Consider the following 23,525-nt stretch of genomic DNA (forward strand, 5'->3'; position numbering starts at 1 on the left):
ACGAACGGACGCACACGGGGTGCCCAGCACGGGGCCTGGCACCTGGAAGAACCCAAATGGTAGCAGCTGCCACCTGGAAGCCTTACATTGCCCACCTTTGTTCATTTAAAAATATGAAAGTCCCCCTATTTATATCTGGTCATATAAATGCCCTATTTCTCCTCAGGAAAAGCCAAAGTGAGTTTGTGGCGGGAGTGGGTGGGGGTGGAGGGAAGCATTCTGCAACAAGCCCATCTCAGGAATGTCCGCTTCTGTTAGTAAGAATTGGCACCACCCTGAGGCTGCTGGGGCAGCATCCTACGAAGTCCAGCGCCACTCACGTCCCCCCGTGTCAAAGGGACGCAGGTAAAGGCTATGTATGCAGCGCCAGGTTGTGAGTCCAAAGATCAGCAATATTATTCCTAACAAAAACATGGCTTCCTCTTAAAGTCTAGCAATATTATTAATCAAACTGTAGCTCGTAATTGTAACAGTTTGAAACCATTCAGAAACATTTTTTTTTTCCATGAGGAAGATTAGCCCTGAGCTAACGTCTGTTGCCAATACTCTTTTTTGCTGAGGAAGATTGGCCCTGGGCTAACATCCGTGCCCATCTTCCTCTACTTTATACGGGACGCTGCCACAGCATGGCTTGACAAGTGGTGCATAGGGCTGCACCCGGGATTCAAACCTGCCAACCCCGGGCCAACGAAGCAGAGTGCGCGCACTTAACTGCTACACCACCACTGGGCCGGCCCCTAGAAACATTTTTTACAGTCTACTGACATAATATGGGGTGGTAGTTCCGCTCAGAAGCCAGACTGCCCAGGTTCAAATCCTCAGCTGTTGAAGGAGAACGGCAGCAGGGCCCACCTCACAATGTCGTGGGGAGGACAGTTTGTCCAGGTCTCAGAAGGGTGCCAGCTCCCAGCAAGTGCTCACAAATGTCGCCATTCGTGTGACCTCATTTGATTCACGCCCAGCCCGGGAAGTCAGCTGGGCAGCTGTGGCCCAGGGCAGGACAGCACGTGGTTCATATCACAGGCTGTCCACACCCAGGTCTCCCCACTCCTGTGCTCCCTCCATGTTTCTAAAGGGGAGGTGGCAGCAGCACCTTGGATCAGCCCTCCCTCCCTACAGCTCCCAGCTCCCTGAAGCCTGGAGGGAGCTCTCTGGGCTGGTGAAAGGTCAGCTTTAGACCAGGGCATGGGAATCCAACGTGCACCCAGCCAATGACCCCAAAGCATTGCCTGGGACAGCGTCAGGATCAGAGAAGGACCCAGGAGGGGCGGATTCCTCTCTGCCCCTGCCTTTGCGGCCGTGGAGCCAGCCATGATCCAGGCGTCAGGAGGCCGGCTGGGCGCTGGTCCTGACCAACCACCAACCAACCACGCAAACCGCACATGGCCCTGACCTCTCCGGGCCTTGGTTTCCCTGTGTGTAAAATGCGTTGGTTTGGATGATGTGTGAGGCCCCTTTCAGCTCTGCATATATCCAGGGAGTACCCCTCGTGCATGCAAGTGTAAGCAAGGCATGACCTGCCCCAGGCACTAGATGCTGCACGTTCTGCAGCCTGGCTGTCACGCCACCCTCCATCAGTTGACAGCTTGCTGGGGTGCCGTGGGGATGCTTTGGCAGCCAGCCCAGCTGCACCCGAATTATCCCCCTGTAGTAGCTGGGGTGGGTTGTAAAGTGCTTTCATGAGCAGCATGTCAGATGATCAAGTTCGATGGTACCTCCTAAAGGAATGCCTTAATTACTTAAGGCACAGTGCAGAGGGGCTCGAGTGCCGAGAAAGCCCTCGGTGCCAGATCTGTCACTTAGCAACGGATGCAGCTTCAGCTCAGAATAGCACAAGTGAGAGAAGAGGACTGAGCGAGTGAACTGTGAATCTTCTTAAAAAGAGAAAAAATAGTGCGACGAGGAGACAGACAGGTAAAAATATCTCCTGCCAGAGGGCTGATGGCCCCACAACAACTTTCCCAGCACAACACTCAGCAGTTACCTCAAGAGGTGGGGGATGGCTGCTCACCCGCCACCAGGGCCACACCAGGAGCCCCTCCACCCCACAGCAGAGAGCCGGGGGAGCCTTCTGCAACACTGAAGTCGGCCCTCTGAGCACCCGCCTCCTGGGGTCGGGGTGTCTTTTGCTCGGGAAGGTTGTACCAGGTAACTCAAGGGACAAACTCAAGAGAATCACTTCTTCTCCAAGTCAGACCGCCAGGGGAGCTGAGTGGAGAAGCCACCATCTTTGGGAAAGCAGGCAGCCAAGGTGACCTCAGACCCCACAGCGCCCTGCTTCACGGAGCTCCTCCGGGCGTGCCTAGCTTTGCTACCCTTGGGCCTAGTGGTTCTGAAAAGAGTGCTGTGCATTCTTTTTTTTTCCTTAATTTTTATTCAATTTATTTAAACTAAACAAACAAACAGTTCACCTATTTCTCCCACTCCCCACCTCCTTGCCTCTTGCAACCACCAATCTGTTCTGTCTCTACGAGCTCTACGGGTTTTTTGTTTTTCAGATTCTACATATAAGAGAGACCAGATCATATTTGTCTTTCTCTGTCTATTTCACTTAGCATAATGCCCTCGAGGTCCATCCCTGTTGTTGCAAATGGCAAGATTTCATTCTTCTTTATGGCTGAATAATATTCCACTGTAGATATATACCACATCTTCTTTAGCCATTTATCCATCATTGATAACAACCATTAGGTTGTTTCCATGTCTTAGCTATTGTAAATAACGCTGCAATGAACATGGAGGTGCATATATCTTTTTGAACTAGTGTTTTCATTTTCTTTGGCTAAATACCCACAAGTGGAATTGCTGGATCATATGGTAGATCTATTTGTAATTTTTTGAAGAACCTCCATACTGTTTTCCACAGTAGCCGCACCAATTTACATTCCCACCATCAGTGCACAATTGTCCACATCCTCTCTAACACTTGTTATTTCTTGTCTTTTTGGTAATGGCCGTTCTAACCGGTGTGAGGTGATATCTCATTGTGGTTTTGATTTGCGTTTCCCTGACAACTCGTGATGTTGAGCACCTTTTCACGTACCAGTTGGCCATCTGTATGTCCTCTTTGGAAAAATGTCTATTCAGATCTTCTGCCCATTTTTTAATCTGATTGGGGTTTTTTTGCTATTGAGTTGTATGAGTTTTTTATATATTTTTGATATCAGCCTCTTATCAGATATATGATTTACAATTATTTTCTCCCATTCAGTGGGTTGCCTTTTCATTCTGTTGATGGTTTCCTTTGCTGTGCAGAAGCTTTTTACTTTGACGTGGTCCCACTTGTTTATTTTTGCTTTTGTTGCTTTTGCCTGCTGCACATTCTTAAATATAAACCTCTACAACCGAGAAGCCGTGAAGAGCCTTCGTGAAGAGGAGAGCGGCGAGAGGATGCCCAGCTCCCCGGGCCATCCTCACAGGTGGTGAGAAGGAAGCAAGGACGCGGGCCTTTCTCTCAGAGAACTTGACAGCTTCCTGATTTCCATGTGACAAGTGGCTGTGGCCCAAACTGTTCTCCTAATTACCTCAGAGCCTCTGGGCTTCCACTGAGCCCAAAACAGGTCAAACTGTTATCAGAGATACAAATTGTCCTCCAAATTATTTTTAATTGTTTTATTGATCCTCTGGGGTGATCTGCTCCTGACAGGCCTTGGCCTTGACTTGCTGGCTGCTCTCCTTGGGTCTTCTCGCCCAGGACACACAGGTGGGGACCCCAGCACCACTCAACCTCTCCCTCCTTCACTCTCCATCCAGACGTCACAAAGTCCTGCCAGTGTGTTCAGCTCTGTCCTCTTTCCCGCCCCTCGTGCTCAAGTTCAGGCCTTCTCTCTGTTAGAGGCCTGCAGCAGGCTCCCAACTCCCTTCTCCTCTAGGCTTCAGAGGCCGCTTCTTGAAATACCAGGTTGTCCCACTCCCCACTGCCTACTCCAGAGAGGCCACAGCCCTTGCCGAGGTATTTGCAGCCCCTCCACTGGGCCCCCTCCATCTCCCAGCCTCGGCCTCTTCGTCTTCCCTCGGCCCACCCCCCATTCCCTCTGCATAAATCCCTCCCCATCCTCTGCCAACTGAAGCTTCCAGTCTTTGAAGGTCCAGCTCAAGGCCTACCCTCTCACCTCTATGACATCTTCTGCAATTCTCTAAGTGAGAATTAATGTCCCTTTCTCTCCCCTTCTCAGAACACTCATGTAAATACTATTTTACACTGTTACCATTTGACTTTCTAGCATAGCTAGTTGTTTATGTGCCTGATTCCTTTTCTAAACACAAAGCTCCCGGAGGGCAGGAGCCAAGATGCATGCAGCTTGGTGTCCACTCTCCACTGCCCCTGGCCCACCCAGTGCCTGGCACACACAGGACAAACGTGGTACTTACAGAGGTTCCAGGGTCCTTGGCTTCCCACCCTCCAAGAACAACCTCTTCCTATGTTGAAATCTCAACCACTGCCTTCACCTGTGCAACAAAGAGGCAGGAGCGAAAAGCTAACAGCTCTGACCAGAGGGACGTTGAAACCTACGAGAAGTCTGCACGCCCCAGCCAGGGGGCTCCAATTGAGAGCAGCCCTGCAGCACACGTGCAAGGACCCCAGGACTTACAGGCAGCTTTCCATTCCTTATTCATCTGTAAGATAAGGAAAAGTGCTCACCTACCACTGCATCTGGTTACCACATGGATAGAAGGAGAAAGAGGAAGAAAAGCCTATTGAGAAGTCAAATAAACAGAACAGTAATTTCTGACTCCATTTCACAGATTTGCTGGGTTTGTGTTTTGATCTCGCATCCGTATCTCAGTTGACACCATCTTTGCTTCTGCAAGGCCAAATCCTGGTATCTTACACATGCTCAATAAATATGATATGAATGAAGTGAGTGACTGAATCAATGAACTGATGCATTTTGAACTCCCCAAATTTTCTAGAGTCTGATGTAATTTCTCAGCTTCAATTTTTTCCCATTTTCTGATGCGATATTCTTATCCCAAGAACATCTGATGCCCAGGATGCCCAAGTGGCAGTGTAAAGCTAAGGTAAACGAAGAAGCCTGGCCATCGTTCGCTGACTTCTTGCCTCCTATAAAGGAGCCACTATTTGTGCCTCACCTTCTCCACTTTGCAGACAGGATCCATCCTCATGTCAGAGAAATAAATATTGGATGGGCACAGTGTCAGCACAGAGCGTTCCACGTGCTGGTGGGCCATTCCAAACAACAAACAGGCAAAGGAGCTGGCGGGATCGTCTACAGCTGGGCTCAGCTCCCTTTGACAAGCGTGCTCTCTGCAGTCGGTATTTTGTTTTCTTAGTCAAGGAGGAAGGGAAGCAGGAAAAGGGGCAGATGGTCCAGAGGGGGAGGAACTGGCACTGGGAAATGTGGGCGGGGCCAGTGCAAACAAACGCTTCTGGTTCAGCTTTACCATTTCATGGGAGGTGGGGCAATGCATGCCCAGTGAGTGTATAAGCAAGAGCAGCACGACGGCTGCCCCGCAGATGTATTCTCTCTTGTACCAGAATGTAGGTGCTGAGGGGACTTCTGAAGGCAGAGTGGGGTGCAGTAACAATAACAATGACAAGAGCACATAGGCGCTACTTCTCGAGGGCTGACTCCATAACAGCCGCTGTGCTGAGCAGCCATTGTCTCCTTTAACCCTGCCAGTAACTGTATGAGGTTGCTACCACTGTTGTTCCCATTTTACAAATGAAGAAGTAGAGGCTGAGAGCAATGAATTACCTATATTCATGGAACTTAAGACCCTTTGATGCTGGCACTTTCTTGAACTTACCAGAAAGGGTCAATGGAAGGTTTTCACCCAAGTAGGTCACCACTGCCACCAGACCAACAGCCACTCTGAGTCACTGCTGACTGCATGTCATGTCCCGATTTTAAGATGTGACAGTGTGCAAAAATATGCATCTTGGAACTGATGAAATAAAGCACACAGTCACACAGTGGAGGCCCTGGGTCCACACCAACGCAGTCTGACTCCAGAACCTGACTCTCAACCACAACACTATTGCAGAAAGATCATGGGTTTCGGAGCCAGGGAAACCTGGATTTGAGTCTTGCTGCCACTTATTAGCTATGAGTCTTTGGGAAAGTACACAACCTCTCTTGGTGTCAGCTCCTGGACCTGAAAAGATGGGGATGAAGGTTCTGACCTCATGAAGTTATCATGAGGATAAAATGAGATAACAGGCAGGCAGCATGCCATAATCGAGCCCCTTCACGTGAGAACATGGGGCAAATGGCCTCAAACAGGAAGAGAGGCACAGCCACCCACTGTCCCACAATGCCCTGGAACAGGTGTGGAACAAGCACGCTGGTGCCTGAGGACACGGGGGGCTGGCAGGGGACACAGGTGCTCAGAGCCCCAACTGACTTCCACTTCCCTCTTGGGCTGGAAGGAGAACGGAGCCCAGAGAATCCTGCAAAGTAGAGATACTGCTGAAATATGGGATTTTAAAAATTCCTATCTATATGTTTCCCTCCTTCTCTCCCTCTTTCCTTTCCTTTACTTCCTCCAACAAATATTTACTGCACAGTAGGTATGCACAGGCCCTGTTCTAGTCCAGCAGGGAACAGAGAAAACAACATCCTGCCCTGTGAGATTTATATTCTAGTGCAGAGGGACAAATAAAAATCAGACAAATATGTAATTAATAGTGTGTATATAGGCATATACTACATCTATAGTATATATAAAGATATAAAATAAACATATAGGGTATGAAGGGATGGAGTGAGGTGGGGACGCTACAGGACGCAGGGGAGTGATGTGACCCGACTGTTTTAAAAGGGATCACCATAAGACAAGTGAGGAAACAGGAGGGTAGATAAGAGATGACGGTGACCTGGGCCAGGCAGTGGATGAGGGTCAGGTTTTAAAGAGCGAAGGAAACAGAGGAGCCTAGGGTACTGAAGGGCCCACCAGGCCCCAGACAGGCGGAAGGTCCATGAACTGTCCCAAGTTGGAAAAGGAAGTACTTTTTAAAAACTCAGATGTGAAAATAAAAAGTCCAGGAGTGACAAGTGAAGGCCTCACTCCCTTCTTTCCTCATTCACGAGAGGCCCCGGTGGTGACAGATGGGTCCTCACTGCATCTGCCCAAATCCTCTGACCTGGATTTTCTTAAAGCCACTATTTTGTCTTGTCTCGGAGAGAGAAAGAGGGACTCAAGGGTGTCCAATTACCTGAGTTACCCACCAGACTGCTGAAGAGCACTTGAAGGAATAGTGATCAGAAACCCTTAATTACAGTCCCAACATGCTGTCTCTTCCCTGAGAACCAGAGGGTCTGGGCCTCCTCCCTCACCAGCCTTCCGTGCAGCTTTGTGGAGGGAGAGGTAGGAAAGCACTCCCGTCAGGAACAAGTCATGGGGCAACCGAGACCACAGTGAAGGGGGCAAACATGCCTGAAGACCTACTGTGCTTACATATGTTATTTATCCCCCCAACAACTCGAGATGAAACATAATTCTCACTTTACTTCTAAAAGAAGATAACTATTATGCACAAGATTACCCAGCCATGAAGGGGAGGAGGGTGACTCAAACTCTGCAATCTATATTCCCCCCAATATGCTGGTGCTTTCCAATCTTTTGCATGTCATGACACACAGAGAAAAGAATACTGATATGGTACACTGGGGGAAAAGGAGGAGGCCCCGCCACCCTGGGCACTGCAGGCTACTCCAAGGAATGGAGGCACCTTTATTTCTGGGCCACAGGCTACCCATCTGTGGCACTGGTTAGGACGTTCTCCAATGTACCGTGCTGCATGGTACATCCGATATATCCGAATCTCACTCAGCAAGTCAACAGTGAGCCAAGCCCATCTACCACAATTTCTCCCTGAGGTTAGGAGCTTCTTCATTTGGCCAGGTCCTTTCCCAAAGCCAATGACATAATGCAATTTGGGGAATGAGTCAAGGAGATTCCTCTCAGCTGTTCTAAAGGTGTTCCCCATTATTAGCAAGCAGGTTGTCTCAGAGGTGTGCCAGGACCATGGACAGCACCCACCAGGCCATTCTGGGAATCAGTGCCTGGTTGCCCAGCACAGGAGCCCCCCCTCTCCTTCCTTTAGATCCCCCCAGGGAAGAGGAGGTCCATGTCCTCACTGAATACTCACTTGGTGGCACCTGCTGGAGCCACTCCTCCAAGTGACTGTTCACATCTCTTGAAAGGGAGCTTTATGAAACAGCTCTCCTAACCTGGAGTGGGATTTAAAACCACAGGAGCCCAGGAGTCTTATAATTAAAGGGAAAATGCAACCAGCAGGAATTTGGGGTGTGGTCTAATGAATTCTATTTGAAAGTGAAATAATAGGTGGCAAATTAGTGGTACACAGAATCCAGCAGAAATTCTAATTAAACCAGTAATTAGAAATGATGGAATACAGGGAAGGGCAATTTGTTATCTTCCAATGATCTGTGGGTAGTCTCTGGAAGACAGAGTGGCAGCTCAGTAGGACAACTGCAGCAGATGACATGAGCTCAGGGCCTGGGAGCTAGGGCATTATTTCCTCCAGCCCCACACTTGCCCAACCCTCACTCCACAAGAGGCCACAGAGCAAACAGGGCTTGAAGTCTCAACTCCCAAGTGGGGGACTCAGGCTGCCCAGGACTCGCCTGACCCAGAATTATTCTCTAACAAAATATACCTGGTTCTGAACATGAGAATAATTTAGGACAGTAATCCATCTTGCGTCTGAGCTTATTCTCACATGTGAGTTTTCTATACACAGTGAATATCTAATTATATTTTTTTAAATAACTGGATTTGTCCAGAGATGAACAATGTTTCAATTTTAAAAATTACTCATGGTGGGGGGGAAGTATCAAAGGACTATGTCTCCACAAAATGGCTGCCTATGGAGCAAGGGTTTCTGGGAAGACCTCTTTGTCTGCTGGAGGTGGAGGAACATTAATGCACTCTCACTTACAGGAACTTCCCCACCATGATCAAAGGTGGTTTGGAGATACCAGGCAGGCTAGGACACTATGGGCCTGTTCCTCTAGGGATGGTGATTTCTCAGAGATAGAAAAGACGGGGAAGCAGGAGGAATCAGATGCCAAGTTTCCCAGAACAGCCGACGACACAAGTGGCAGGGTGAGGAGAGTGGGCCCTCCATGGAACAAGACCAGGAAGCAAGCAGCTGCTGTCAATAACGTGGAGTGCTAGCAGTTTTGCTCCGGGGTCTGGGGCCTCGTCAGAACTGCTGCAGGTCCTTGGCGCACACTCTCCAGCAGAGAAACCTGACACACCAGAGCTCCCACCAGCGACTGGCTGTCCTTGATTTTGCAGATGCAGAAATCCCCAGAACAACATCCAATCTGGTCTGCCTCTTTCCTCGCTGCTCCCAGCACCAACCCCTGACCTGGACAAACTTGAAGGGAATGAGGTCAGGGGTGGTAGAGGTCAGGAAGAGAAAGACGGACAGGACATAAAGACTGAGCCTGGGATCTTCTTCTGGATTCCAGCCCACCTGGCACCACATACCATATTCCCCAAACCTTGGAAGTTTAGGTATCTTCATTCTCTACCAATTTCCCATGTGTGGAGGCTCCTTTCCCCCTTTCTCAGGGCGCTAGCTGAAAGAACTGGACCCACAGGTTTAGACGGTCTCAACTGAGTAAATGCCTAGGTTGTCAGCAAACATTTATTAAGGTATTACGGATCCATATCACATAGTGGTTAAGCACAAGAGCTTGGAATCAGACAGACCTGAGTTCAAATTATCAGGTTGCCACTGACTACTTGTGTGACCGGAGCAAATTACTTAACCTCTCTGAACCTCAAGTCCCACATCTGTAAATTGCAGAGAGCAATCTCTGTCTTCTGGGATTGTAGCGAAGATTAAATCAGATGGTGTATGAATAAAGCATTTAGCACAGCGCAGAAGCCTCAGTAAAAACCTGGATATTATCACTGTGTGCCAAGTATGGCGCAAGCTGCCAGAATCCAGAACTGCACTTGCCCCTCCTAAGAACAGGCAAAGTAGGCACCTCCATGCAGGTCACTGTCCCACCTGGGTTCGGGACAGTGCGCTGACACAGAGCGACCTGTGGTACCGTGCCTCTGACCTCTGGAAGCCTGGGACACCAGTCGGGGCAGGTTGATGCAAAAGGACTTTGCAGGGATAACAGGGTTTTTCCCCATCCTGGTTCTCCAGGTGTTTGGCTGGGAGGACTTCTTGCAGTCCAGCCTGGGAGCAAGTGATAACTCAGACTTGGTTCTAGGAAAAAAGCCCAAATCCATTTTCCCTTTAAACTATTCTGCTGCTTATCTTAGCAGCTTTAAAGGGATTAATGATGAATTGTCCTGCTTCAGCAAACCTGGCCAGAAAAGGAGCATGAGGGAAGGGAAGATGCACAGGCAGAAGGAACCTGCTCCTCAGGAATCCTCTCATCTCTGTCTTTATCATCCTTAGGATTTGCTCCCAGATGCAATGAGGGGAGCATTGATTCTGGGGTGCAAGTACCACACACACACATGCATACACACATGCACACACACATTTCCAGTAGCAGACTGGAGTCCCCTGGGTCAGCATAGCCTCCTTCTTACTGCACTGGGGATCCCCTTATTTGCTCCTCTCTTGAGGCACACACATCTTAGTCTAGACACGTTATGGACAGAGGGAGCAAGGCGTCCAGGATCCTTCAGGAAATGCAGGAGACACACTCGTCTCCTCTCCAGGAAAGGCCAGCCCCGCCTCTCCTGGACAGTTCTCTTGCAGCTCCCAGCTCCATTATGGAAAGGACAGGTGGGGAGGGGGACGGCAAGACTGGACCAAAGGGCAGGGACCCCTGAAGTCCACCCAGCAGGTGCAGGCCATGCTCAGGAGCAATCTTAAGGAATCAAGGTCTGTGCTGGAGTCTCGCCTGGAGCTATTGCAGGCAGCAGAGGGCACCCAGCAACCACGCACAGCCCTGCCCACCCACCCTCATCTCTCCCCCCATAGCCCTGTTCTGACTCAGGCTTTCTCATTCCCCTATTTCAACCTGAGGGTTGGAAATAGGTCAGTTTGAAGCTGAGTTATAGGTACCTTCCAACCACATGGGAAGCCCTGCCACTTTGATTTGTCTCCAACCCCCACCCCCATCCCGCATCAAGGAACAAGGACAGAGTGAGAAAGAGTCACCTCTAGTTAAGGCCCATGAGGAAAGGGGCGGGGAACTAACCTTTAATGAGCATCTTCAACCTGTCCAGTGCTGGGCTCAAAATAAGCCTTCAGAAAAGGTACCACAGGCATCCCTGTTTCACAACTGAGGAAACCAAGGCTCCAGAGGTAAAGTGACTTGCCCAAGGTCACCCTGAGCTGGCACATGGCAGAGCACTGGGCTCAATTCTGACCACAATCACAGAGCCTCCCCCAGAGCCTCTCCTCCAACCCATTCCCCCTCAACCTGGCCCTGCCCACTTCCCTGTGGGCTCAGAGCTCTAGGACCCTTGCCCAGGAGCCAGGCAGCCTGAGCTCTGCTTAGCTCACTCTGAGGACTTGCCCACCTCTTGTCAGTGGCCCCCAAACACTGGGCACTTGGGCCATTTCTGCGCACAAGTCCCAGTAAAGAGCTCCAGTCAACTCATAAACAGCTGACACACAACTCTGCATGTGACTCAGGCCAAACAAACTCACTCCAATCGGAGCTGGTGGGCACAATCTGCCTCCTGCACTGAGTCACCCTCCAGGCTGAGCTGTAGGGACTTGCTGAAACCACCTACTTAGCTACAGCTGCTCCATTAGAGAAAAGGCCAGCAGAAAGCTGGAGCCTCTGATGGTCCCCATGGATGGGCCACGGCCAAAGACAACCAGGTGTGACATCAAAGCCCTTACTGCCCAGGTGATAGGTCCACTCACTGGACCATGGGATAATGTAAGCACAGCGTGAGACACAAGATGCTCCCACCATTAACCTCAACACACGCTGATCTTGTTCTCCAGATATCAATAAGTGTGTCCGGCATAGCCTAACAGTTAGGCTCTAAGTTTTGGTGGAATGTTTTTTGGAGCCATTATAGGATTTTCTTAATTCCTGGAAGTTCCTGTAACAAGGGCAGCACCCTCAAAAGAATCTTCCTTTCCTACACCACTCCCCTATCCCTCCAATGCAGCCCCACCTGCCTCCTGTTCACAACTGAGTTGCCACAAAGGTAGCTCTGGTTAGAAATTTCCTAATGCATAAAGTCTTTTAAAATACTTCTCAAAGAAGGAAAGAGGAATGAGATCAAATTATTTCTTGTTTAAACCCCACTTGACAGCGACTGGGTCCTGTAAGGTGAGTGGCCTCCGGATTTCTGAACACTTGGAGCCCTGACAGGGGTGCTTGGGCTTGAAAAGGAAACAGCACGCTTCCTTCCAAGGCGGCCGCGCCCCTGGAGGAGCGGCCATCCTGGAGCATCGCGAGCATCGCTTGAGAGCGCGGTGCACACAGGAATAAATGTGGCAGAGGCCTCTCTCCCCTCCAGACCTGCACCCCGCGCACGTCCCCCGTTTCCGCCATTCCATTCCCAGATGCGCTTCCCTCAGGGAGCATGGGCTCCCCGCTAGCTCCGAATTCAGCAAGGACCAGCCCCAGGACGGGAAATTAAATATTCATCTCGGGCGTGAGGTCTCTGCTTCTGCCAATGTTACTGTCAAGGTCACGGGCCTGAAGTCGAGCGGCTGAGGCCGGGGTCTCCAGCCGCTCAGGAGCCTCCCGCGGTAACTGCGCCCTGGACGCGCAGCTCCAGGAGGCGAAATCGGCTGGGCCTCCTCCCCGGTCCTCCGCGGGCGCTTGTCTCTGCAGCTCTGCCCGATTGCCTCCGGAGTTCTCGGGCCCTCCTCAGCCCCGGAAACTGGAGCCCAGTGCCCAACCCGTGCGCGCTGTGTTAGGCAGCCCCGATGCGCCGGAGGAGCTCCAGCCCCAGGGCTCCGTCGCCAGGCAACAGAGGCTGGAGCGCCAGAAAGAGCCTTGGGCCCGCACAGGGCCGGCCGGAGACCCGGGCAGCGCCACCTCGCACCTCGGTCCTTAGGCCTCCCTGGCTGGGACGGGGCCGAAATAGCTAAAGTTGCAGCGGCTGGCCCAGTAAAGCCAGGCTGGGCGCGGCGGGCGACTCACCTGTCCCGCGTGGTTCGTCCCGCAGACTTGGCCCCTGCCCTTAAGCCGAGCAGCTGCGGTCCCCGACGGGTCGCGGGCGCACCTTCCCACGGGCAGCCCGAGTGTGGCAGCGACGGGCCCCGGCCGGGACTGGGAAGGGACCCGGAGTCGCGCGCCCGCGCACGCGACTCTGCTCGCTCCTCGCTCCCTCCCTCGCCACCGGTCCTGGCCCGTCTCCCGCCTGTCGCGCGCTCAGGCCTCGGGGGAGCGGCCCTGGGACCCAGTTCCCGAGAGGCGGAGGGAGCGCATGGGGGCTGCGGCCACCGGAGCCGAGTGCCGCCCTCCCTGCGCCCGGGCTGCACCGGCTCTGCAGAGCGGAACGGAGCTGGGCGGAGCGCAGCGCGCACTGTTCCCTCGCTTTCGGAAAGGCCACCCTGGCGGCGGGGCGCCGTGACGCAGGCTTGACTCACGCGCGGGCCCGCGTCAATGCGAGGCTCTGGGGCCGTGATCGAGGCTCTGATGGCCGACGCAGGCGGAGGAGGTGGGCAGGGGGAGTGTGAGGGGCTGCCCCCCGGAACAGCCTCTTGGGGCTCCTGGACAAGGAACCCAGACTCTGGAGCAGCATCACCAGAGCTTCTGCCCTCAGAGAGAAAAGGGGTCCCAATGGCCAAAGGCCTCCCTAAGCCCTGGTCCTCACTTCCTTCACCTTTTCAGGCCCATCTCTTTCGGCGCTCCTTCGTGAACTCAATCCCACCCGAAGTGTTTATTCCCCCTGCCCTGGCCACTTCCACCTCCATGACTTTGTTCACTCTGTTCTCCTCACTTGGAATGCCCTTTCCACTCCACTGCCCTTCCATCCTACTATCCTGCAAGACCATTCCCTATGCAATTCAACTCTTCAATACATCACTCATCTATTGAGCTCCTACTGTATGCCAGGGACTGCAGGGGTTGAGAAGATCAGAGATGAGGCTATGGAACCTCTGGGAGAGGCAGAGTGGGGTTGACCCAAGTAGCCGTAATACAAGGCATAAGGACTGAAGAAGCCTACAAGATGAGTAAAGTGGGGGACAGTGAAGGGAGAGGGAAACTCTGACTCTGGGCAGGCCTTATGGAAGAAGAGAGACAGGATCCTGGCTTCAAAGGGTGGACAGGACTTCAGACAGAAGTGGGGAAGGATGCCCCTTGTGGAGGGGACAACATGACAAGGGCTAAAATGCAAGAGAGTAGAGAAGGTGTGCAGGGGAGATGATTGCCTGAGCTGGAGCAGGGGTGGGGTGAAAGGAGGTGAAGTTAGATGAGAGGTAGGAGCCATCCTCCAGGGCCTTGGAGGGCTGTTTGGAGAATCTGGAATAAATTACCTCTGCTCTAGCAGACACTAAGGGGACCTCAGCATTAGAGACAGGTGTTGGGAGGGATGGGAGGTGGAGGCTGTCCCAATTGCCCTACTGAAAGATGAGAGGACCATTGTCACAAACTCTGAAGGCTCTGAGATTTTACCCTTGCAGTCTAACAAGTTAGCCTGCCACAGTTTCATGGATCCTGGCAGAAGACATGAGACTCTTGGGCCAGAGACGAAGGACTTTGTTACTCATGGCACAGCAGGCAGCATGAGCTTCACATTCAGATCAGTTTCCCTTAACCTCAAGCCCCATGGGAGGGACATAGGGATGGGCTGGTGATAGTGCACATGCTGAGGAACTGCAAGTTTAGGAAATCTCAACCTTTTATAATAGCTGCAAGCAAACCTGCCCAACCGTTGCTCTGGAAGGGAGACATTCTCATTGTTATACTAGACAACAACAAACTTGCCCTCTACTGGGGGAGACACTCTCTCTCTCTTCCAAAGCTGTTTGCTATGCAAACATCCTCAAAAAGATAGTCTGAACAAAAAGCCATCAGTGCCTCTGCCCACAAGACTTGTGGAAACAAGAGACACCCCTGGAGAATTATCTCCCAATAGACAAAGATCTTTTCACTCAACAACTACTTAGTGTTAGCCTAGTGTTTGCCTGACGCTGTACTAGGCCCTGAGGATACAGCAGAGAACAAGACAGACAATGATCCCTGCCCTCGTGGCGCTCACATTCTGGTGGACCCAACTAGTGACACATAGTAGGGTGGAGGGGCATGGCAAGAAGTAGCAAGTGATACAGGAGACATGACAGGTGAACAAAGAGAATGTGACAACTGACCTGGTGTGGGAGATGAGAAGAAGGAAAGAGTCAGAGATGGGTAGTTTTAGAGCAGAGAAACTTACAGGTAGCATGGCGATGGGAAAGGGAAAGGACTTTGGAGCCTTACAGACCTAAGTTTTCATGCTGACCTATATTTACTAGAGGTCCCGAGCAAGTGACGTAACCTCTCTGGGCCTCAGTTTCCACATCTGTAAAAGGAATAATACATAGCCCATAAGGTTGATGATGAGATAATTTTTAAAAAATATCTGGTATCACATCTGACATAATGTGCTTAATAAATGATTGTTGTTAGTGGTATTATTAGATGATTGTATTGTTATTAACCAAGATAGAGGATCTACAAAGAGAAACAAAAAGATGTGGGAAGCATTAGGGAAGAAGGTAATAAGATAAGGGATTCAGGACATATTGAGAATGAAGTATCCATGGGATATCAAGACGATAACCAGCAGATGTCCTTGCCTCTCTGCCCTTGTGTCACATCTACCCAGTAAGACCTTAACCTTAAATGAACTCAATACTTGGTTTCTCTATGTCAAGTTCTCTAGTGAAAAACACACTATGGGGCACATGGGTGTCCCTCTGCCTTCATGGTCACCAACTTCAAGTGGGCTCCTCCTGCTGCCCAACAACCTTCCTAAGACTCGCTGGTCAACTTACTTCCCCACTCTGATCAAGGCCACGCCAACGTTCTCCACTCTCCTCATACACCCACCCTACTGACCCTCCACTCCCACCCCATAGGTCCCTGCTTGCTTAGTTCAATCGGAAGCTCCCTCAGTTTTCCACTGAGGACAAGTAAACCTGCCCCACCTGCACCTACACTTGCACCTGCCCTCTCCACCTCCTTCCTCCTGATACAGCAGGGGAGAGTCTCTCCTGCCCCTGAGATTGGCCCTCACCTGTCCACTGGCTCCCCTGGGCCCACACTTTCTTGAGAACCTCAACCACTATCAGTTATTCTGTCTCTCCTGTCTTTCAACCTTTGCCTTTCTACTGGATCCTTCTTAGCAACTTTTAAGCATGTTCAAATATTTTCCTTTTAAAAAGTCACTAAGCTCTCATCCCCACATTCTCATTTTATTCCACATCTTCTGCCTCCACTTCCTCATTCCCCACTCATACCGTAACCCAGTTCTGCCCCATCATGCTGCCAAGATGGCTCTCTCTCACTAAGGTCCCCAATGACCTCTGTGTCACTAAATTCATAGGACCGTCTCCAGTCCTCATCTTCCTGACCTCTCTGTAATTATTGTCTTGGATGTCCTCTGCTTCCTTCTAGCACTCTCTTTCCAGGACTCCACACTCCTTGATTTTCTTCCTACCCTTCTGGCCACCCCTCAGTTTCCCTGCTGACCTTTAAATGTTGGACTTCTCCGAGCCCTAACCTTTTCTCATTCTACACTCTGTTCCTAGACCATTTCCTAGACCAGTGACTCCCACATTTACCTTCCCATTCCAGACATCTTTCTGAGCTCCATACACTCAACCTCCTCCTCCACCTTTGCACTGGGCTCCCTCAGAATCACCTCCAACACACAAATGCAAGAAATAAATTCAACATTCAAAGAGCTACCCTGTAAAACAGTCAACATTTTGCTTCTTGCTCCTTCTTCAGTGCTCCCTGGCTCCATGAATAGTTGAGCCAGCCAGAAACCCAATAATCATCCTTGAGATCTCCCTCTTTCTCACTCCTTCATGAAATCTGTCACCAAATTCTGGAGATTTTATCTCTTAAATACTTCTAGAATCTGGCCACTTCTCTTTCATTCTGCTGCCACAAACCTAGTCCAAGCAATAGTCATCACTCCCCTGGACTCTCCTACCACAATCACCTCCTAACTCCAACTCCTGCCTTGCCCCCTTTCCTCCATACAGCAGCAAGCATGAGCTTCTGGAGTACAGATATGATCACACCTTTCTCAAGCTTGCAGAGTTTTGCCCACATCTTTAACATGTCCTTCAAAGCCCCGCCTCATCTCTAGCCTCATTTCACACCCCTCTCCCATGACCTTCCCTGCAGCCCACTACCTACGCCAACCTTCTCTCAGCTCTCCCCACTCGCCCACTCCTGCCTGACTCAGCCTCAGCCCATGTGCCCTCTCTGCTGGGAAGCCTCCAAGTCCTACCTCCTCTTCCCATGCTCCCTGCCCACTCACCCAGAGAGTTCACCTCAAACCCTAATTTTTCATGCTTCTTCTGAGCACGGAGAAGAATTCTTCTCAGAATGTCCCAGGTGGACATTTCTTCTCCTTTGTAGCCCTTGCTATGATTGTAATTAAGTACTTAATGGTGTGACTGGCTGCTGAGTGATGGTCTCCTTGGCTGGTATGTAAGCTCCACAAGGGCAGAGACCGTGCCATCTTCAACACGGGGTGGACTCTCCATAAAGATTTGCTGAAAGAATAGATAAAGCGAGGTTAGAAATATGGGTATAAAGCCCAGAAAAGAGGGCTGGAGACACAGACTCGGGAGTCATAAACATAAGGGGGTGGTGAAGCAGAGGGGAACTGGCTCTCCAGAGGCAGCACGCAGAAGACGATCAAGAGCATAGAAGCTTGGGGGGCAGTGCTTACTGCTAAGGGGCTGGAGGAGCAAGAAGGGTCAGGAAAGAAGACAGAGAGGAAGAATCAAGTGGTGAAAGGACAATGTATATCACAGAAGAATTTTGAGAAGGAAAAGGCAGACCACAGTGTGGAAATCTTCAGCAAAGTTAATGAGGATAAAGCCTGGAAGGTGTCCTTGATGACAGCATGCATAGGGTTGTGGGCAAGAAGCCATATTGAAGGCCCTGAGGTGGAAATGGGAAGTGAGGCTTCCACCATGAAGTCCTCCTGAACCCTCAGCTCTCAGTGACCGTCTCTCCTCTGAACATCTAGAAAACTGATTCTTCCTTTTACCAGGGCTATAGAAACATATTTAAATTACATAGAATACTATTCTGAGGTAAGTACTATTAGTATCCCCATCTTACTAATGTGGAAACTAAGGCATAGAGGGGTTCAATTATCTCTCCAAGTCATACAGTGAGGTACACGCTGGTCCAAAGTCCTTGCTCTCAATCTTGACATTTAGGTCCGTATAATGTAGGTCCCCCTTCATGTCTATGCCTTGACTCTCAAATTAGAGTGTGACTGCTTATAGGGCAGGGACCTTTTCTTATTCATCTCTCCATGTCTCACATTCCAGCACAGTGACTCACACATAGTAGGTACTCAGTCAAAGCTGACAGCCTGGGCAGCCCTGTCAGACATGGCAGGTCCAACACAATGACCTAATCTATTCTTTTCTCAACAATGGTCCTGCTTGAAAGAGGAGACCCATTTACTGGTTAACTTCCCCTCCCCAGCTTTCCCCCTTCAACTTGAGCCTGCCCTCCTGAAAAGAAAGACACTGAAGGAATGCTCCTAATTTTTATCTTTCTCCACATGAACCGAAGGAACACTACTCCCAGATGTGTTAAGTGAAAAGAAGCTGGAGGAAGTTGGAGGCTTTTCCCAGGACACAGCAAAACAACCCCAGTAGCAATTCACCTAAGTTGTGTTTGTGTTTCTGAGTATCTTAAATGCACAGATGCTGAGACATGACCTTTCCTTTGTTCTGAGTGGCACAATTATTAGAGATTTTCCAATGTGTATGTTTTTTTAAATGGTCCCCAAATTCTTTGACCATGCTCTCTTCAAGAAGTGAAGTCCCTATCCCCTCCCTTTGAATCTAGGCTCTGTGACTGCTCGAACAAAAGAAGTACAGTCATGCATCGCTTAACGATGGGGATACATTCTGAGAAATGCGTCATTAGGTGGTTCTGTCATTGTGTGAACATCATAGAGTGTACTTACACAAACCTAGATGGTATAGCCTACTACACACCTAGGCTATATGGTACTAATCTTATGGGACCACCATCGTATACGCAGTTCGTTATTGACTGAAAGGTCATTATGCAGCTGATGGCTGTAATGTTGTGCCTATTTCTGGACCCAGGCCATAAAAAAAATGGCCGTTTCCATTCTCTCTCAGGATGCTTGCTCTTCAAACCTAACTGCCATTCTGTGAGGAAGCCCCAGCAGCCCACAGAGAGGCCCATGTGGAGAGGAGGCCCCCTGTCCCCAGCCCTGGCTGGGCTCCTAACCCACAGCCAGCACCACCTTGCCAGCCATGTGAGTGAGCCATCTTGGAAGCAGAGCCTCCAGCCCAGTCAGGCCTCCCCAGCTGACACTGCATGCAGCAGAGACAAACTGCGTGGCTGAGTCCTTCCCAAATGCCTGATCCACAGAAACCATGAGAGGGGCCGGCCCGGTGGTGCAAGCGGTTAAGTGCGCGCACTCTGCCGTGGCGGCCCGGGGTTCGCCGGTTCGGATCCCAGGCGCACACAGACGCACAGCTTGGCAAGCCACGCTGAGGCGGCCTCCCATATAGAGAGGAGGAAGATGGGCATGGATGTTAGCCCAGGGCCAGTCTTCCTCAGCAAAAAGAGGAGGATTGGCAGATGTTGGCTCAGGGCTGATCTTCCTCACCAAAAAAAAAAGAAGAAAAAAAGAAACCATGAGAGATGAAAAAAAATTGTTGTAAGTCACTACGTTTTAGGATGATTTGTTACACAGCAATAAATAACAAGAACAGCCGTGTAAATGCTGAATGAACATGGAAGTAGCAAAAAAGTCAGTGACCACTTTTCATCCACCTGCTACTCTCACACCTTTGAGAACTCCCTCCCCCCTGACCGAGAAGCAGTAAATGGGCCTCTTCCCATAGCCATCGTAGGAACCCCATCCTCCCAAGTGAATTGTGTTAGATCAGCAAAGAGGATGAGCAAAGCTCACTCAATTAGGGTTCAAAATCTAAAACAGAGCTGATAAGAAAGTCCCCACCCACCACAGTTACTGGATAAGTGTATCTTTAGAATAAATGGTCAGCTTATTGTGGCTCCTTGAGAGACGGTTATCCTGTTGTGGCCTCTGAGGGTAAAGCCAATCCCTGCCGGTCTTGGAATTCTCCCCGAAGGAAGAGGCAAATGCCAGTGTAACTCCCTGGGGAAAATAGAAACAGAACTTGAGTTCTGTGAGCTCTGAGTTCCTCTAGGGCCAGCCCACATCCACGGCACTTCTGTCTCCTTACTTCCGCTTCCTTGCCCATGGACACCATCCCTAACGAACTGTGGTTTTCCACTGAGACCCGACTTGGCTTCATCATCTCGCCAATCAGTTGGAGTCAGCAGAAGAAATGAAGCATATTTGCCATCCTGAGTTAGAAAGTGAGACGTGAGGGCTCAGCTCTCAGAGGCAGGGATGAGGGAGCAGTGCAGTAGCACACCGAGTGTGTGGTTAAAAATGTGCCTGCTGTTGTGGTGCCAGGGCTCAGAGTATCCCCCCATTATTACTAGCTTGGGACCTCTCAGGGCCAGAGTGTCCTTGCCTGTGAAATGGAGTTGATAATAGTGCCCCCCTCATAGAGTTATTTTGAGCATTAAATGAGATTTTTCCAAGTAACACATTTATAACAGCCACCTGGTACATAGTGAGGACTCAATAAATTCTTGCTGCTGTGATGATGATGATGATGATGATGATGATGATGATGACGACGATGACGACATAGTGAGGAGCTGGGCCAGGAGCCTGAAAGGGGGTGCTTCAGGCTAGAGCTCTTTGTCCTGGGGTCCTGTGTAGATGGAACAGAACTTTGAGCCCAAGGAGGAAGCTCTGCCTTGCAAATCAGGCTGTCCAGAAGGCCACCTGTCCACACTTGAGCCCTGTGTTAAGGAGGGAGCAGTGAGAACCTGAACGGGGAAGGGACTTCCCTGGGCAGAGTCAGGACACAGCGGGCAGCAGCCCCTCCTCACCCGGCTCAGCCGGTGTCAACCTTGGGGGATGGCAGCCCTTCCTGCAGCTCTGAGCCCACCCGCTCTTGTCTACATGCAGAGGGTTGACTTTCACCTCCAACTGAATCATATAAGGGGAAAGCTACTCTGTGTCAGGCACTGTGCTAGGCTCAGTCAGCTCCCAGCTGAACTCAGAGGCAGGGATTATACAGTCATCAAGGATGACTGGGAAGGTGCTAAGGAGCTAAACAACTTCCCTCTGTATAGGCCAGAGCCTGATAAAAGCCCCAAAGCAGCCCCCAAGGTGAGAAGACAACGAGGAACTTCATCCAGATAGAAGAGGAAGCAAATGTTTCCCAAAGCAGTGAAAACAGGTCTTGATTAGTGCTCAGGGGTGAGTGTTCAGTTCAGTTTTTGCTCTGAGTATTATGTTGCTTGGAAGAAGGAATAGGATTCTCCCTCTCTCTCTCTCTCTCTCTCTCTCTCTATATATATATATATATATATAAAGATTCAAGTAAGAATCTTTGTAGAAGAAGCATGGATGAGTTCATCACCTTCTACATTTCTGTTTCATGTTTCTTCTTAAAATCCATCATTCTCATTTCCATCAGAGTTCATAGGAAAAATAACTGGAGTTTTAGTTTATTTCAAGCTATATATATGAAGCAACGATGTGAAATGGCTGCTAAAGCAGCTAACTTAAGTTTGAGCTGCATTCACAGAATTACAGTTTTCAGATGAAGGGATGGCTGTAACAAGTCCACCCAGCTTCCTCTCTGGAGTTAGAGGACCTCTCTGAAGAAACAGAGAGCAAGCAGGGTCAAGCTTGTGGAGGAATTTACCTGTCCCCAACCTCACAGAACTAGGTCTGGATCCAGCCCACCATTTAGAAGCTGTGGGCTTAGGAGACAAGCAAGAGATAAAGCCAGAAGGCAAACTAGATTCTCGAACGTGGATGCCTGACACGTTAGGCTGGAAAGCCTCTACTTATGTCAGAAGGTAATAGGAAGCCACTGAAAAAGCATGATAGTGACATTACGAGGATGACTTCCTATCTAGACTTAAACGGGAGGTGGCAACCCCAGAGCCCTTCAGAAGCATCCCTACTCCCTGAGAGGAGACCCCAATTTCTATTCCCAGGTCCCACCTCACAGCAGCTTCGAGAGAGCCTCGTTATTCCTGACCTTAACTCCCCAGTTGTAAAGTGGAAGCCTCACTTTTGGGTCTGAGAGAACCCCAGTGATGAGCAGGGTCGGGGGAGGTGGGGGGGAGGAATGTGAGGAGAGATAGGGGCAGTGAGAAGTCAGAGGCCCTGGAGGACCAGAGAGGGGCCTCCAAATTTTTTCCTGCATCTGCCACCTCACCTTCCTCAGGTGTGACTCAGGCGAGCCTGTGAACCACTTGGTTCCTCACCTCCCCTGGCAATGCGAGGCCGTCATGCGCGGTGAGGGAGGAGAGGAATGGACAGCTCCTCACAAGAGCTAGAAGCACCACACACATGCAGGCCAGGCCCCACTGCCCAACTGCAAAGGCAGCCCCGGTCTTTTGCTTGTTGGAACTCAGTGGCCTGGACTGCTGCCTGGAGAATCTGACTCCATAGAGTCCTCATCGAGCAGGGCAGGTGCCTGGGCTAAACACACCCTGCGTGAACTCCAGAATACAAATCAAAACCGACCTTTGGGATGAGTGATTCTAAGGGACCATTCACTTTACAAAAGGACTCACCTCGTTGTCTTTTCCTGAGACAGTGACGTGTATAGTCAGGTAAACTCAGGTTCTGATCCAACACTACTTGCCAGGTGACCTTCGACAAATCACTTAATATCTCTGAGCTTCAGATTCTTTATCTGGAAAATGGAAATAATAATCTGTTCTCTAACCTCACAGGGTGGTTGTAAGGATTAAATGAAATAAAACCCTGTGTAAACTGAAGGCAGTATTACACACTGTTGCTATTAGCAGGAGATCTTAAAGATGAGCCAGGCACCACCGTAAGCATCTTACACTCATTAACTCATTGAATCATTAAATAGCCATTTGCCCTGGGGTTTGTTTAATATAATGTGCATTCTCCCCTTAAAAGCTGAAAGCTTCATTTAAAAAATAATTTGCAACTAAAAAACTTAAACAACAATATAATTCAGTAATGTGACTGGAGACAAAATTAACACGTAAAATATCTCTCACCTTCAGATATACAACAACCAGTAAGAAGATATAAGAAATGCTTCAGTTACATTAGCAACAACAAAAAAGAAAATACTTAGGAGTAAACCTTAAAAGATGTGCAGAAAGTCCGCAGGAAGAAAGCTTCTGAATGCTACCGAGAGATCCAAAAGCACCTTTGAACTTAAGAAATGACGTGTTCTTAGATTGGAAGACAAATCATAACAAACATGTTAATTCTCTCTAAATTAATCTATAGTCTTAAAA

At 49.9% G+C, this 23,525-nt stretch overlaps 1 protein-coding gene across 1 annotated transcript in view; it reads right to left on the reverse strand.

Moving 5' to 3' along the window:
• The window catches only part of SLC6A17 (solute carrier family 6 member 17), a 56,619-nt gene extending 43,458 nt beyond the window's left edge, over positions 1 to 13,161 (reverse strand). The window contains exon 1 of the mRNA XM_004420700.2: positions 13,089 to 13,161. The gene's annotated coding sequence lies outside the window, so the exon portion shown is untranslated. The remainder of the gene's footprint in view (positions 1 to 13,088) is intronic.
• Between the last annotated feature and the right edge of the window lie 10,364 nt (positions 13,162 to 23,525).

The sequence above is a fragment of the Ceratotherium simum genome, chromosome 2 (genome assembly GCF_057802395.1).
Source record: "Ceratotherium simum simum isolate JZ-2026a chromosome 2, ASM5780239v1, whole genome shotgun sequence".
Classification (NCBI taxonomy): Eukaryota; Metazoa; Chordata; class Mammalia; order Perissodactyla; family Rhinocerotidae; genus Ceratotherium; species Ceratotherium simum.